Source organism: Perca fluviatilis, chromosome 18 (genome assembly GCF_010015445.1).
Source record: "Perca fluviatilis chromosome 18, GENO_Pfluv_1.0, whole genome shotgun sequence".
Lineage (NCBI taxonomy): Eukaryota > Metazoa > Chordata > Actinopteri > Perciformes > Percidae > Perca > Perca fluviatilis.
In genome coordinates this window covers 32,941,956-32,959,970 of record NC_053129.1, presented here as the reverse complement: position 1 = coordinate 32,959,970, position 18,015 = coordinate 32,941,956, and positions in this window count along the sequence as shown.

The following is an 18,015-nucleotide window of genomic DNA, read 5'->3' as shown; positions in this document are numbered from 1 at the left end:
GTTCCTCAGACGTGCCTGGCCCAGATGGAGATAAAAGCATGTTAGTTTGAGAAAAAGATGCAGATTTTGGTTTATTCTCGTGGCCAGTGTACGTATTTCCTTTTCTTCTTTTTTGTTCTTGCTGTGACTGATGTTCACTTTAAACAAGACTCCAAACTGAGTGTAAATGTACAAATGTTCTGTATGCATCGGTGTGATTTTTACATTCATTATCTGAAGAAGCTGGATGTTCCGTCGAATGGGTATCATACTGTAAAATAGTGCAAAGGGACCGACTCTGAGGGAATTAAGAGTTGTTAAGGACCCATTCTTAATTAATCGTTAATATGAGCTTTGATGTTTCATTTCATGTCAGGCTAAACAAACACAAATTGATTTGAACAGCGTTGGTAAAGCAGGGTTCCTACAGTCACCTCCTGGAATTTGGCATTTACATCTTCTACACCTAAAGACGGTGTGAAAGATAAGTTTTTAAAAATGCTGGAAAATGTCATGGTATTCTGATCATAATCGTGCTTCGCCCCCCCGCCACCCCCCAAAACAAACTGACACATGCTAAATGTCAAGCTTTACCTACTGCTCAACCTTCATAGGAAAATGTTTGGGGGGGAAAATCTAACTAAAATAATTCTGTTTGCTTGCAGGTTTTCAGAAAAAGATGCAAAAACAGCAACAAAGAACTAGTGATGGAAGTTGTGCTCTACACGTCCAGGGCTGTAGCTATCACTGAGGTCATGTTCCTGGCATTAGTTCTGGAAATGTGGGCGTTTTAACAACCTAAAATGACACACAAATTACACACGGTGAGTTTCTAAAGACCCATTCTGCAATTTCTTAGCATCAAAGTTCTTAAATCTGATTGTTTTTAAGCCGAATGATTAATTCATCTAAAGAGTTTAAAAGTATTCAATTAATTTTTTTAAAGAAGGGTACAATGCAAATTAATAAAGCGCATGATTAAACATCAGTTAAAAATGCCAGAATTAGCCAAAAGGTTATTTTTCATCAGTAATCGGCTGGCATCAATGTAAAAAAAAAAAAAAAGGCTTTTTAAAATTAAAAGCAGAGCAGATCTTAGCACAAAACAAGACACAGCACAGAAGCAAAGAGATTAGCAACAAAACAAAGCACAAAGCAGAGATTAGAAAACACAAAAAGATTAGAAAAAAGATTAGAAAAGACACAGCTGTTGAAAGCAATAAACAGTAGTAGTTTAGTGCTCTACTAGGGATTCTTGGCATTGTTGAGAAAGCATTTTGGCCATTTTTGTAAGGAGATAAAGTTACATTAAATTCAAAAGTTGAATAAATATTAAAAACAGAGAACTGGTGGGAGTATGCGGGTTGCGTGAGGGAAACTGCCCTCCTAGCTACGGCCCTGTTGTGAACACGTCATGCAATAATTCAGAAAATCTCAGATTGTTTACCGTAGGAACCCTGTCCTGTTCATTTCAAGGAATAGTTTTGGGAAAGTAGTTTATTTGCTTTCTTGCTGAGAGTTTGATGCAACTATTGATACCACACACACCACTTGAGGATATTTATCGGATGTCACACTGAGCCCTCTGGAGACATAATAATAGAACCCCCCAACACCTGGAAACACACTGATGTTCCAATTTAAATATGTAGCTAGAGCCAGACAACACATTCTCACTCCCATGGCGTAAAATATGGACGCTTGGTCAGGTGCCTTTGTCATTGTTATTGACGCTAAAAGTCTCCTTTAGCGTTATATATAAACACGCTCTATTGGCGTCACTTTTGACGCAGTTATGTTGAGGAAAAGATGGTGGGTGGGCTTATAAAAGGTAGGTTTCCGTGACACACTGGACAAGAACGGGACAGTTAGGTTTAGGAAAAGAAGAACGGGACAGTTGGCTTTAGGAAAAGTGATTTTTGTCTCGTATCTGACGCTGACAGCCACTGCCCGAACGTCCGTATTTTACGAGTTCGGAGTGAGAACGGGGTTGAGCCAGGAGATGGTTATCCTAGCTTAGCATAAAGACTGGAATCAGAGGGAAACAGCTAGCCTGGCTCTGTCCAAAGTTTAAAACACATCTTCCAACATCTCTAAAGCTCCGTAGCTAACCAGCCTGTTCTCATGAAGCATTCATACACATCGCTATGAAAGTTTTCGTTACTGTTACTGTCGTCGCAGCATGACAGTCACCTTTTGTTGGCTAAATTAAACTGTAAAGGCCGCTAAATTTAATTGTCAACTGTAACTTTGTGACCGGTCGTTACGTGACCAGCCGTCGCTCGCCGTAATTTGGTATGGTATCATACGAATTGTTGTGGATACGTTTTCATACAATATCAATGCGTTGAACGGCATCTGTTTTATCACGCAGCTAACTCCCTGTCAAACCACAAATTGTTGTTTTTGCATCTTAGTTTGTGTAGGAATGAAACCGATGTGATATGTTTTAGTTACTGAGCTTTAAAGATGTTGATAGGTGCGTTTTAAAATTTGGACAGAGCCAGGCTAGCTGTTTCCCCCTGTTTCCAGTCTTTATGCTAAGCTAAGCTAAATAGCTGCTGGCTCTAGCTCTATTCTTAACATACAGGCCTGAGAGTGGTGTCAATCAGTTCATCTAAGTTTTAGCAAGCCAGCTACATAGCTTATTTACCAAAATACATTTAAAAAAATTAAAACATGCATTTGTTGCAAAAAATTAAAGAGCACAAAGTGACTAACTAACCATGGATAATTCAGAAAGCTGCTACCAAACAGCTGCAGGGAGTTTGTTGCACCAGTAGAAGCTAGAAGAGTCCATAAAACAGAGAAAATAACTGAATTATACATGACAGAAAGTCCTGCTGAATGACTGTAGTTTCACCCACAACATCAACGATGGCTGCAAAAGAATCATGGCTCTCCATTGTGTCATGCAGTGACTTTTTTCCCGCAGCCGTGTTGGATGTTTGAGCTAAATTGCAGTGTGGTGTGGACATGCCTGCTCTCCTGCCGCTCTGTGATGAAAAGCCTCTTTGTGTACAGTATTGATCGGCTCGGTGTGAAACTCATCTGGTGGCTGTGTCAGTCCAATGGAAGTCGCATTTCATCCAGGTTAGCTTCTGCTGTACAACGCTTCTGCACACATAGGCCATGCATTGTAACTGCTCTGCTCTGGAGGGTGAAATACCAACCCACGTGGAGCACAAAAAAGCACTGCTGCTGTTGTGAAAACTGAAAAAAATATCAATAAAAAAGGTCTATGGCATCATGAGGTTGATGATAAGTTTGCCCACATTCTCATTTTTCTGATGAAACATTTGTTTTAATGTGATTCTGAGGCACACATCCTTTAAATGAGACATGTTATGCTAAATGTGGCCAAAGTGTCAAATAATGAGGTAAACATATTTAACCCTTGTGTTGTCCTCAGGTAAAATTTGACCCGTTTTCAAAGTTATTATATCAGAAATATGGGTTTCTCTCAAACAAATTGCCCCAAATTAACATGGATGCATGGATGAACGTAAACAAAGTTCTTCTCAGGTAAAATTAATGATTATTTTCATTGAATTTTGGGTGTTTAATTACATTTTTTTGCATTCGAAAAAAAGAAAAGAAAATGGCTTTAAAACAGTATTCTGACTAAACTTTGACATACAGCAGTCTGTGATCCACTCAACATCCTCTGATCTTGACTATTTGTCAAAATAATTCATAATTTATGTTTTTTAGTAACTAAAAAATTAGGCATAATGTCATTTGAATTAGGTTTATTGACCATGGATAAACAACAGTGACAAAAACGTTTTAAAAAGGCATCAAAAGCATTGCAAAAAAGCGTCAAAAATGTTTTAATTTTGACCCACAAGGACAACAAGTTAATGGTCGACGGGAAGACAACACAAGGGTTAAAAGAAATCCCTGTGAGCTACAATCTCAGATTTTTCACTGTTCTGACAGTTTTTTCTACTCTTGGCTCCAGGCAGGCATGCTGCGGTGATTACGTTAAATACACTGCCACATGTAGCCACGCGCTGACCAGGGAACCGTCAGTACAGATGTTGTTAATTTTCTACCCAATTTCAGGTCACCTTCCTGCTGGAACAAGTCCGGTTGTGTAGTATTTGGTTTAGAAGCCTTTATCTGCATTTCATCCCACTTCTGAGATTGCGCCGTTGCTGACAGAAATTCCGCCGGATTTCACTCTTGGCCAGATGTCCGTCCCCTTCCTCTGTCTCTGTGCTGGCGTTCTAACCTCCGGTGGATTTGTGAGGACTCTGGTTAACTGCTCCTCAGGGGTCTCATTTATAAACGTGGCGTACGCACAAAACAGGGCTGAAAATGTGCGTACGCCACTTCCCACGCAAAGGTTGTGATTTATAAAAAACAAACTTGACGGGAGAATGTGCGGTCCTCCACGCAAACTCTGACCCATGCGTACGCACATTTTGGAGACAAAATAGGAATTGGCGACGCAGATGGTGAGGTGGTGAACTAAAGTCAGACTGCAGAAAGTACATGTGGGAATAACGATTAGGCTACTCTTAATATGTTTAAGTATTAATGCCTCACGCACATTTCTTCACACCATATCATGAAGATTGTACTGAGTGATAATTGAGTGATAATTGTTCTGAGTGATAACTGTTCCATAAACACCTCCAACTCAAATCTTAAATCAAAACTCGTTCTTAATATTTAATCAGCGCTGTCTCGCCATCACTTTGTCCGCTAAGGAGCGCAGGAGGATGAGACGGCCCGACTGCATGGAATACAGGATAGCATCAAATACCCTAGCATATAACTGCAGAACACAGTGTAAATAACTAAATAAAACATGTGCATATATCATCAAATGTCAAAGTCTGGAAATACAGCCGTTAAGCTATCGCGCAATCGTTACGCTCTATATGTCCTCGTTATCAGTCCGAACTTTAATACTGTTCATAACAAAACCTGCATGAAGAAAAGTGTGTTTGCCTATTACATTTCGATTTTAAATTGTATCTCGGGGTGGGGGATACCACTAGTTGTTGCTGTGATTTTAGCAAGGTGTTAACAATCACAAATTGTTGTAGGCTAAACATATAAATACTGTGGTGAAGCCGTGCGTAATGCTGCATGATGGCCCTGCTGGCCCTGCAGGAGGAAGAATCAGGAGAGAAAGAGACTTCAGGGACCATGACGATGACTGGTTTATATGCCGATTTAAATTCCCTAATATAGCTGTAATAGTAATATAGCTGCGCTCTTGGATCTATGTACTGAATTGGGTCCAGTGGAGAGGACAAGGCGCCGGAACCGTGCCATCCCGGTCCAAATACAGGTCCTCGCCACTCTGGGTGAAACCGGCTGTTTCCAGAGGGAAATGTCAGACAGCTAAGTGTTTTTTTAAATAAATATTATATATAATCTTCAACTTCATCACTAAGGCTTGTTTGGATATAATATATAGTTCTGTTAAATCTTATTATATAGGCCTACGTCTGGTATATCGAAGCTGTCCCCGAGTGCCGTAATGCCTGCTGATTTGGAAGATTTTATTAATAAAGCTAGTCTATAGATCCTGTTTCCCTACACTGTGCAACAACAGGCCGATATTATAATTCAATTGGCAGCAATTCCCGAGCGTCTGAGAGGTTTTTTGTTTGTTTGTTTGTTTTTCTCCGCCAGTCGTCATGATTCGTCATGATTCGGTGTAACGAAAGAACAACTGCCAGGGTCATTAACATACTGATCAGCATTCACGAGGTGCTTTACATTGACTATTTATGGTTAAAAATGGGCGTGTACAGGGCGGGATAAGAGGCTGATCCACGTACGCACGCTTGTAGGTAATCTGTGATTTATAAAGGGAACATTGCTTACAGGTGTGCGTACACACGGTTTTATAAATCTGACTTTTTCTCGGCGTACGCCAATTTGGGCTTTTGGGCGCACGTACACTTATAGTAAGGATCCTACGCACAGTTTTATAAATGAGACCCCAGATCTCTGCAGGGTAAATCCAGACAGCTAGCTAGACTATCTGTCCAATCTGAGTTTTCTGTTGCACGACTAAAACTACTTTTGAACGTACACATGTTCCACCAAAACAAGTTCCTTCCCGAGGCTATTTTGCAGAGGCACCGTGGCTCCTTCTGGCACTTAGCATCCCTAACCCAAAACGATTGTGATTGGTTTAAAGAAATGCCAATAAACCAGAGCACGTTTTTCTCCCATCTCAGAATGCCGTGTGGACTAGCCAGACCCTCCTCTGCAGCTCCGGGATGGAGGAAGGTCTGGCAAAGCCAGACTATACTACAAGTAACGTTAGCTCATGCTAATGCCAGGAAAACTGTAATCTTTTTTTCTATTTAGTTTAGAAGCTTTATTGGTGATTTTTGACGGACGAAAGTGCAGCTTGTTGCAGACAGTCTCCGGCTGTACACTAGACGGATGAAGCAGAACAAAGATGCGGAGAGAGATCCAGATATGTAAAAATGCTGACCAATCAGAGCAGACTGGGCCTTTTCAGGGTGTGTTTTGTGAATATTTATATTATAGGTCTCCTTTAAAAAACGTACGACAAAGTCGTCTGCAGTGGTATTTGGTCTGCTTGGCGATGATAAATAATTTCAGACGGGAGCTGATGGATATGCTGCGTGACAACATTAACGGTTTGTAACTTAATTAACCAACAGGGAGAGAAAAAAAATCTAACTGTAAGCAAAATGTCAGTTATGAATACCAAATGAAACACTTCCTTCTTAGCATTCTTTTGCTGCATATCTGAATCTGTGCATCCTTCTCCATGAGGGGGATTATATTTTAATACGCACAGCTCAGCATACACACAGTATAATGAGCGTACCTTATTTGCACTGTTTTAAGTAACAGTAATCCCCCAATTCAAAACTACACATTAATACTATAAAGGTTTTAAATGTGTACTGTGTTAATGTTGAGTGTGCTGTTGCCCCACAATGATCTGCAAATTATGCATTGTTTCCTTGCAGTAAAAAATTGTGAAGTGTTTTGTATACTAACTGCGAAAACTATCAGTATACTATTACAATTAGTGGATAAATTAGGGATACAGCTTTAGATTCTCTATAGCTAAAGATAGCACATTACAAGCTGCGCCAATACGATGAAATGATACACACTTCCTGTATCCTAAATGGGCGTGGCCTCGTTTGAAAGTGTAGTGGAAGTCGTGTGGATGGATGAAAAGTTATATTTGTATAATTTTTTTTATATATTCTTTTGCTAACATTAGACATTTACACAGCTTAAAGCCTTATTTAGCATTACGGAAATTAGTTTTGTTAGGGCGTTGGCGAATGTTAGTTGACATTAGCTTATCTGTGTTGCCAGATCTTGCAAGAGTTTCTCATGAACAGGGTTCGTACGATTTAGTACGAAACTTTATGCACACCAATTTGTATGATGTCCTACGAAACTAGGCGACAGCTGGCTGGTCACGTGACACTGTGTCCAGAGTTGGTTGTTTCAGCAGCAGTTGCTAGTTGAGTTTAGCCGACAAAAGGTGACTGTGAGCTGGCTACAGAGCACCGTGAGATGACGGTCCTTTCAGGGGAATTAGGCCCTATGTTCCCACAGCCCTGTGTTCCCACATTTCTAAGATTTTTTTCTCCAAAATTAGGCCCTATGTTCCCACATTTACTTTTTCATAAATTTGTATCAGATTTTATCCCGCTTTCTCCCAATTTGGTAGCCAATTACACCCGACCTATTATCCAGTAGCAATGGACTACAGATGGAATGTAGCTTTTAGCTAAATCTGGTGCGCCCATCTCTTTGATTATTGCAAACACTTAATGTAAGTGTACATTTTCCTTTTAAATAAACAAACCAAACTAAGTAGCACAGAGGCCTCGCATTGACTAGCTTCTGGTCAGATCAGTTGAATAAAGCGCAGTAACTGGACGCAAACCATAGTTTGCAGTGCCTAACCCTAACCCTTTTGAAAATGTCCTAGAAATGTGGGAACATAGGGCTGTGGGAACATAGGGCTGTGGGACCATTGGGCTGTGGGACCATAGGGCTGTGGGACCATTGGGCTGTGGGACCACTGGGCTGTGGGACCATAGGGCTGTGGGACCATTGGGCTGTGGGAACATAGGGCTGTGGGACCATTGGGCTGTGGGAACATAGGGCTGACCCCCAGTCCACAGCACTCTTATAGCAGCAGTCAATGTGGTGCATACTGTAATAAATACGTGGAACACAATAACAGTGCTTTATTTATTTTTTTGTGATATGTACGAATGGTTCATGAGAACAGCCTGGTGGGATGTATTCAAAATAAACCACAGTGTGTGTGTGTTTTCATGGTGATGAAGGAACATGTCAGCATGAGCTACAGTGTGGCTCATTGATGTGTTTTTATGGCTCAGAGGAAGAAGAGATATCAGGCTTTTGATACACACACAATTCACTGTTGGTTTTAGGCTTTTTTGTGTGGTTTGTCGACGAAGCAAAGACTATTACCAATCCTTTTAAATAAAAACACATTTGGAGGAGTGTGCAGCAGAGGTAAAAGCTCTCTAAGTGCTTTGTCGTTCAGCTACATCTTTCACCAAAAACATTATGCCGCTGACACTTTAAAAACAAATGGTGGAGATCTAAACGGTCCGGCTCAGACGTCCTCCTCCTCCTGATGGTTGGCCATCAAATCTTCCTCCCGTTAGAAAACCTCTGACAGCAAACCCTGAGCCAATGTCTTTCTCTCCCTGTGTCAAAATAAAAAATATTTTTGGCCCCCTTTTAAAATCGATCAGACCGCTGTGTGCACCCTGATTACCGTTTCCATGGTTTGATGCCCGGCTAAACCATGGCAACGCCAGCTCTGCTGGAAATGTGTCATGCTGCAGAAGCCAAATAAACACATTGACTGGAATATAGATGAATCCAGAGAGGTGACGTTACATCGACAGACCCGTTTCTCAAAAACATTAAATTATGTTTAATTAATGATTTTTTTTTAAAGCAAATGCAGGCAGACTGTGCAGATCTGTGAACATCTCTCCTGCTGTCTTGAAAAAAACCCAACAAAGACAAATCTGCCCGTCACACTTAATGTAATGTGACATCTTCATTTTCCAGTCTGCTCTTCAGATGAATGATTTAGACGAAGAAGAAGCTGATTACAAGGACAAGATTTCAAAGTAGAAAAATCAACCTTGAATTAGAAAACGTCCTGTGATGCTTTAAAACAGCCTCCGATGCTTTAAAACAGCCTCCCTCTCTCAGCTTTCACAGCTTATTGCCTGCAGATTTATTACCTCTCGAGGGTATCACACTCTCCAGTTTTTGCTCTCTGGTGTTTTGGTTTTGAAAGCGTCAGCGACAACTAGCCCTACACTGAATGAAGCTCAATTTAAGGGTTGTTAAAGTGGATCGTTTCACATTTTCCTAGTTGTTTTAATGTAGGAACTGCGGAAAACATCTCTCTCACAAGTCCTTTTTTGTCTTTTATTTACTCTGAAAGTCTTGTTCTGCACCTTAGATTTACTTCAGAGGATGGAGTTTGCTCAGTTGTCCAGGAACTGTTGATGTTTCATTTTAATTTCATATTTTTGGGCAACCCGTTCTCACTCTGAACTCGTAAAATACAGACGCTTGGTCAATGGCTGTCAGCGTCAGATACGACGCATTAAGCACCCTTCAGCGTGTGTGTCACAGAAACGTACCTTTTATAAGCACACCCACGATCTTTTCCTTAATCTAACTGCGTCAAAAGTGATGCCAAAAGTCCCGACCAAGTGTGTTTAGATAAAGCTCTTTCGATCTGACGCTAAAGGAGACTTTTACTGTCAATAACAACGCCAAAGGCACCTGACCAAGCATCCGTATTTTACGCGATGGGAGTGTGAATGTGAGGTTTTAGGACTTAATCCTCTGAGTTGGTTTACAAGTTGAGCATAAATGTTCTGTTCTCCCCTAAAAAACGCCCATATAAATTGTTTGTTAGTGCATTAATTACGACCTATATTTACGTTTAAAGTGGCTGTGCTCTCTAGTGGCCGTAGTAGTTCTGACGGGAGCAAAGCAGGAAGTAAGGTGAGGAAGTATAAGAGCGCCAAATGTCCTGGTAAGATGGGAAGGTTGAGGGGTGGATGGGTCAAACAAACACAGGACTTTCACCCAGGAGACCGGGGTTCATGTCCTGTTTTAAAAGAAAAGGAAACAGCATTTTTTATTAACTTCACAGAACAAACGGAGCTACGCCACATTCTGTGTCACGTGGGTAACCTTCAGGAAGTGAAGTAACGTCTGATTTGAACCCAAACGTCATCTTTTTCTAAACTTAACTCAGTAGTTGTGGTGTCTAAACCTAACCAAACAGGGATCATTTAACAACATTAATGGCGTGTTTGAAACCTTGACCATTAAACGTTCTTTGGTTTAGATATGAGGACGGAAAAGACTCCTGTGGGTCGTATTAAAGGGGAAGAAAAAACTACCTATATCGTTGTATGATTTGTTTTATGAATTAGACATTAGAGAGCAGCAGTGGCGGAAGAAGTACTCCAGCCAATACCAGAATGTCAGAATACCCCATTAAAAGTAAAGTCCTGCATTAAAAATCATATTCAGTCCTCTTCCACTCAAAAATGTTTTCTTATGCTTATGTCCCCTAAAATATCTGTTCAAAGATTGAAGAGACTGAATGGGAAGATGTCTGTGGTACCCACCAAGGCAAATTCCTTGTAAGTGTTACTTTGTTGGCAATAAATCCTTTTCTGATTCTGATGGATGGATAAAAGCACCAACATGTGATGAGATGTGTAGGCGAGATGAAGCTCAGAGAAACACATCCCACTCCCAAACACACAAAAAAGCATCTCTTCTACACAAGAAACAATAAAGACATTAACATAAATCCAAACACAGACGGTGTGGAGTGTGTATTCATTCAGAAACACACTTCAGCTCCTCCAAACCTCCCGTGCATCCATCAGCATTCCCTCGCCGCCACCAGCATATGTCCTCCTCCTTGAATTTTGCATGAGTTTTGTTATGCGATGAAATTCGGGGTGAAAACACTATCACTGTGTGATGAATAATTGAAAAAGGAAACTTACAGTATCTGCCATCCACAGCGAGCGGAACATCAGGCCTGTTTACAGAAGCCTCCGGATGACGTTTGAGAAGTGTGAAATCATTTTTGCACGGCTGAAAGACTCAAAGGTGTCAGCGACAAACATGGACAGAAGTGTTCAAATTATTCACTGAATTCAGAATAAAGTCCTGCATTCACAGTTTAACTGCAGTTAAAGTATTAAAAATGTACTCAAGTGTCAGAGGTGGAAAGTAACATTTACTCAAGTACTTTCCTTAGATGACATTTTGAGAAACTTGTACTTTACTTGAATTTTTGATTCGCGTTGCATGTAACTTTATACTTACACCCCACTACAATTCAGAGAAAAGTACTGTACTTGTGAGTGCTGTCTGGGTAAAATGAGTCTGGTGGCATTGAAAAGAGCAGAGATAACGGCTTCAGTTCCCCGTGGTAAAGGGCTGTCTAACAGCAAGTCGTCCAAACCAATACGATGATATCGGTTGTTTGTTCCTCCCCTGTAATACGACCCACAGGAACGTTTTCCGTCCCCATATCTAAACCAGAGAAGGTAATGGTCGTGGTTTTAAACACGTCCTTAACGTTGTGAAACAGTCACAGTTTGGTTAGGTGTTTTCACAAGAACTACTTGATTAAGTTTACAAAAAGAAGGTTTGGGTTGAAATCAGACGTGACTTCACTTCCTGAAGGTTACTCACGTGATGCAGAACATGACGTAGCTCAGTTTGTTTCCTTTTATTTTCAAGGGGGCATGAACCCCGGTCTCCTTGGTGAAAGTCCTGTGTTTGTTTAAATTCAGGATTTAGGAGCATTTTTACATTGTTGTTTTTCTACTTTTTCAACCCGTTCTCACTCCCAGCTCGTAAAATACTGACGCTTGGTCAGTGTCTCTCAGCCTTGGATACCGATGCAAGAATCCCCCTTTAGCGTCTGTATGGAACGCACCGCGGAGAGCAGCAGCTCGACCGTGGTGCAGTTAAATGAAGTAGTATTAGGAGCGACAATGGTAACAAGTATTATAAAAGACCAGTGTCCCGTTCTTGTGTGTGTGTGACACTGAAACATACCTTCTGTAACCCCACCCACCATCTTTTCCGAAACCTAACTGTCCTGTTCTTGTGTAGCATTACAGTTAAATGTACGTCCCGACCCAGAGCGGCAAAAAATGACGCAGAGAGTCCTGACCAAGCGTGTTTAAATATGACACTAAAGTACACTTTTTGCGTCAATAACAAACACCACTAATACAGTATATTCCATAGCAGCAGAAAGCTGCACAACAGAAAACGTTCAAAAATATCACAAACAATGGATTGCTAGTTTAACTGTTACCTGTATCACATTACAATTTTAACCTTTACATTAAATGCATTTATATGGCGATTTTTAATCATTGTTAGGTTTAATTATAGAGAGAAAGCCGTATCTTTGAGTGGAGGAGTGAATAATTCACGGCTCACACACACAAACAGTACACCAGTCAGATTTTACCATTCGTATCCACCTACTTTCACAAAACAACCAGATTACACCACCTTATTAAACAAAACTAAACCCACATGCGGTCACTACACCCAGCTTTTAGCAACCACAAGAGCATCTCTGCCCACAAAAAAACAGGAACCTGCACAAAATCCGTTCCAAGTTGACAAACCATAGACCTGACACTAACACCCACACAACAGCCACTACAAAAATAGAGAATTAATTTCTTAACCCCTCAGCATCACATGCACCATTTGCAATAAACATTACATAGGAGAAATTAAACACACCATACTTACCCAACTTAAACAACACCTCTACAACATCGGGGAAGGTAGACTCACCACGACATTAGGTAATCATTTCCAACAACACTCAGTTAAAAGCCTAATATAACGACAGTTGGACTCATTAACTGACCTAGACCGACGGGGGAGGGTGTATAGCCACAGAAATGGCAACCCTTCTCTTCTCTGCTTCTCTTCATGGTCGTCAAATTCATCTACCAACCCTTATGGAGATGCCTCAGGTTTGCCTTGGACCAGCTCTTAGTTATGCTGTTATAGTTTTAGACTGCCGGGGGACTTCCTTTGACACACTGAGCACCTCTCTCCTCTGTCTATCAATCTGTGTGCATTCATGTCCCAGAAATGCTTGTTTCTAACTTAACTCCAGGGAGCTTATTCCCCGGAGTCCTTATGTTTTCTTGCCTTGCAGTTTTCCTTAGATTAGGGTGGTGGCACCTAAATCATGGTTGCAGCCGCCACCGTGGTCCTGCTCGGCGCCCTGCTTTGCCCTGCAGCACCATGCTATGCCCTGCGACCCCATGAACTACTACCAGAGATGGGAAGTAACGAAGTACAAATACTTCGTTACTGTACTTAAGTAGATTTTTCGGATATTTCTACTTTACTTTACTATTTTTTTTTGTGGCGACTTTTTACTTTTACTCCTTACATTTTAACACGAATATCGGTACTTTCTACTCCTTACATTTTTAAAATTGGCTCGTTACTTTAGTTTTGTACAAGAGGTCGTAATGTCGGAGAATAGCGACACGCGACCACACCCGGCGCCGCGCGCTGCGGCGCCACACAGAAAAAAGTGAGAAAAAGAAAGAGAGACCGCTGTCCGGAGGATAATCAGTTGAGATGGTGTGTAACGGCCTTTGAGAACTGTAAGTAGTATACTTTATGTTGTCAGTTCATTTAAGCCTGTTGTTGTATTGGTCTATAGTTCATGTACAGTTAAAGTAGGTTAGCTAGTGATTTAGTTGTTTGTGTTCTTCACCTGTTAGCTAGGTTTCACGTTGCTTTTGTAATGCATCAAAAAAGTGTCTCTGTCCGTGTTTTACAGACACACCTGGGGAGGGAAGGGGGTTTGAAACCAGCATCAGCTTTAAATACGGTCCTAATCTAGTCCTCACTAGCAAGTTTCAAATAATTTCACTGGAGTTACCGTTATTATTTTTCACGTGATCAATACCGAATTCAATCTAATTGGATGAGAATATACTGTAGGCTACGTTGCATGTAACGCACTACATACAAACGTTTGACAGATATTCTGCATTCATTTGCGGCAAATAATTGCAGCTTGATGGTGGTAACGTTAGCACTAGTAGTATGGACGGCGACATGATTGAAAATGAAGAAAACAGAGATCCCAGAGATTAGGCAGACAAGCAGCAAGACATTCCCAATCATCCCTGGCCTTATCTGAGAGAGATGTTTGAGATAGGCTAGGAGGCATCAAGTATGACTCCTGGCCAATGTGCTGTGTAACTCTAAAAGTATGGGGAACTTCTTAATTAATCTATGTTTAGTAATTCATATTGTATCCTTTATTTTCTTTCTATATTTGAGCACACACACATACATGTAGATTCCTTTAAATGTTAAGGGGACGATTAAAAAAGAGAAACTGGATCTGTGAATTCTCACAGAATCACAATTGAATTCATATCTTGCTACTTAGTCAGAATCTTATTAAGCTGGAGTCCCAGTCTCTGTCACAATAATCATATATGTGATGTTTGGCAGACATCCATTTAAAATGTAGACAATGGCATATAAAGAGCCTGGTTTTTATGTCCACTGAAGTTTCTCATCTTGCACTCTAGTAACGTGTGTGGTCCAGGTAGCTTTGCTAAAAGAGGTGGGTGTGCCTTACCTGCATCACAGAGCTTACAAAGCAGGAGTAAAGCAGACAGGGTCAGTAGAGAAATGTTAATGTTGTTAATGTTAATGTTATGTCCGTGTCTTGAATGCCTACAAATGAACTGTAAACAAAGCACCGACAAGTGCCTAAGCATGGAGATGGCTGGTCAGGTGTCTAGGCTGAAGAATCATCGAACCAACGGAGGGGAGATAAACACACAAATTTTAACTGAGTTGAGTGCTGTAATTTCGTAGGAGACCATACAAATTGTTGTGCATACGTTTGCGTACAATATTTTACGAACCCATTCATGAAAATGTGTTGAGTGGTGTCGTCACACGCAATCGGACAAAACAATTCTTTAGTCGTACAAACAAAACAACATGAACAGACCTGCTGCTGCATGTGCTTAGAAGTGGGATTTAGATAACTGATGCTCTGCCTTCAGGTAATTAAAGACAGTTCAGACAGACACTCATTAGTGTGTTCAACATTAATGTTTCAGGTGTTTATCTGGTCCTCATCAGAAGTTAAAAGTGGCAGAACTCTTCTGCTGCTGTTTTTAACCCCATTAAGCAAAACACTTCTTCAGCTCTCAGAAAGATACAAAAAATCCTGCAAAGATTCAATGAGGAACTACCAGGTCTTGCCATAGTAAAATATCATCCGATCTATGTTCTTTCAACTGCTACAGTAACACCATATTGCAACACGGTCATAAAGAGTGAAATGATTGTGTACGTGGAGTTTGACTATTCACCGGTGTGTTCATGTGTGCTGTACAATGAATCCTGTCTGTTTCCTAATAAAATATATACATACAAAAAGAAAAGTTGTCTTCAACAGTCAACTTCCTCTTTTCTGTTGCTGATGAAGACCTTGTATACCATCACCCTTACTGTAAATCATTGTAGATAATAAAAAGTAAAATGCATCAAACTTAAAAATTTAAATGCTAAAAGGTTTTTCACTCTTTTGATATCCTCAAGAGACAATAAAAGCTAATATCACACATGAATTTAACACTTCTAACAGAGCAGAGATGAAGTTAGTGTGAGGAAGTGACCACAGGAAGTAGATGCTATATTCATGTTTAGACGCAGCCCATCAGAGACTTTGACATTTGAGAGTGTGAGATCGAGAGAGAAGCACGATGGATCAGATCAGATGGATTATAATGTCTTCATTTCTGATGCTGCTGGTTCAATTTACGGGTAAGAGAATTCAAGTTTTTTTGTAACGTGGTGAGTTTAATGAACTCTTGGAATCCAAACATGAGACACATTTGCAGACTTATCTAAAATAATCGTCACACTAACTATAAACATAAATGTTGCAGTTTATCATATTCCTCCCTTTATCAAAAGAAGCAGCTGTGACGCATTCCTCTTCCACTGTCAGAGTTGGAGATGAAGTCACTTTGTCTTTTGGAAATGTGACAGATGATCAGGAGAAGTGTAACAGTACTACCTGGGTCTTCACTCGTTCAGAAAACGCAATAATTCTGTTTGAACACGGGCAGATTCACGAAGGAGCAAAAGCTAAATCAGACAGTCTGAGTGTTACAGAGAACTGTTCTCTGGTTATAAAGAAGGTCACACTTGAGGATGCTGGTAGTTACGTCTGCCTGCAGTTCAGATCAGGACAACATGTGGTTTTTCTGAATGTTGTTACCAGTGAGTATTTACATCATAATGTTTTCAAACTGTTTTGTTGTTAGAAAAACATACTGAAACATTACAAAATTTTTAAATTTTATATTTATGACGTTCATTTTACTCGTTATCTTCTTCTCTCAATATCTCGATCTTCACCAGTGACTGAACAGAAGAACGATGATTCAGTCACCTTGAACTGCTCTGTGTTGTGTGGTGGAAGTTTTAAGTGTTTCCGTACAGTGAAGTGGCTGTATGAGGGTGATAAGAATGACGTGAAGACAACAGAGCTTAACTCTTCAGCCACTGTGACATTTACATCTCACCTTAATCAGAAGTCAGAGTATTACGAATTATTGAAATGTGCAGTGACGCATTATACCAAACGTGTGTACCTGTTTCCCTTCAGCCCTCCTCAGTCCCCAGGTGAGAATATGATGAGCTGTTCATAATCACTTCTTGTATAATTACACTAAATATTTGTTTAGATCTAAAGTTTTTCCATTAATTTGTCATTTGTTTTGTGCAGAATTTTTTTCTTCTAACTGAACAGTTTGTTATTGTGTTTGTTAAGGTGATGATGCAACAACTACGAATAAATCACCAATGACAACAGGAAATAATCGGACATCAGAAGAGACAAACAACCCGACATCTGAAAACAACAACGATGGACCATGTGAGAAGATGATGATCTGTTTGACATCACTTTGTGGATAATTACATTAAATGAGTGCAGTTTGGCCAATTGCTTGGTTTGGATTGTGTAAATTCTCACAAACATGCGAAAAAACGTTTGGTTTCATGGCCTGTTGGCTCACTGCTGCTCCTCAGTCAGAAGTGACAGAGAGAGGTGACTTAGGCGGCCGCAAGAGAGAAAGACCTCAGTCTCTCCCAACAATACAGGCGTCTCTCTTCTACAGAAAGATGCTAGTTACTTTTTTTTTAACTATATTTAACACTTCTAACTTCCTGTTTCAACAAGTAGCTCGTTATCATAACACCTGACTATATTTACCGCTTGTAACTTCCTGTTTCAGGCTGGTGGAGGATCATCGTCGTGCCTCTGGGATTAGCAACACTCATAACAAGTGTTGTGGTGGTCAACATATGGACAAGAGCTAAAGGTGAGAACATTTACAGATTAAACTTCTATTTTAAAAAGTTGGATAAACCTGGATTTTTATTGTGAAAACTGAATTTGACTCTATTTGGTCTTTTCAGGGAACAAAACACAGGCGGAAGGAAACATTGTGAGTTTAAACAGTGAACATTGAAATTTTTATACAATTATAACAGAGCAGAATCAGTGTTGAATCAGACATTTATTTGCTCCATGTTCACAGGAGCATGATGATGATTATGATGATGAAGGTACGGTGATCTACGAAGACGTTGCACAGCCTTCTACCTCCGTCTGACTCAACTGATCAACAAAAACAACCCCCCCCCCCCTCCTCTTCTTTTAAAAAATATCTTTTTATTTTTTTTTAATAAAAAAAAAAATAATTATTTTTTTTTTTTTTTTTTTTTTTTTTTTTTTTTTTTTTTTTTTTTTTTTTTTTTTTTTTTTTTTTTTTTTTTTTTCTTTCTATCTCTTACTCTAAATAAAATATTTATTTTTTTTTTTTTTTTTTTTTTTTTTTTTTTTTTAATATTCTT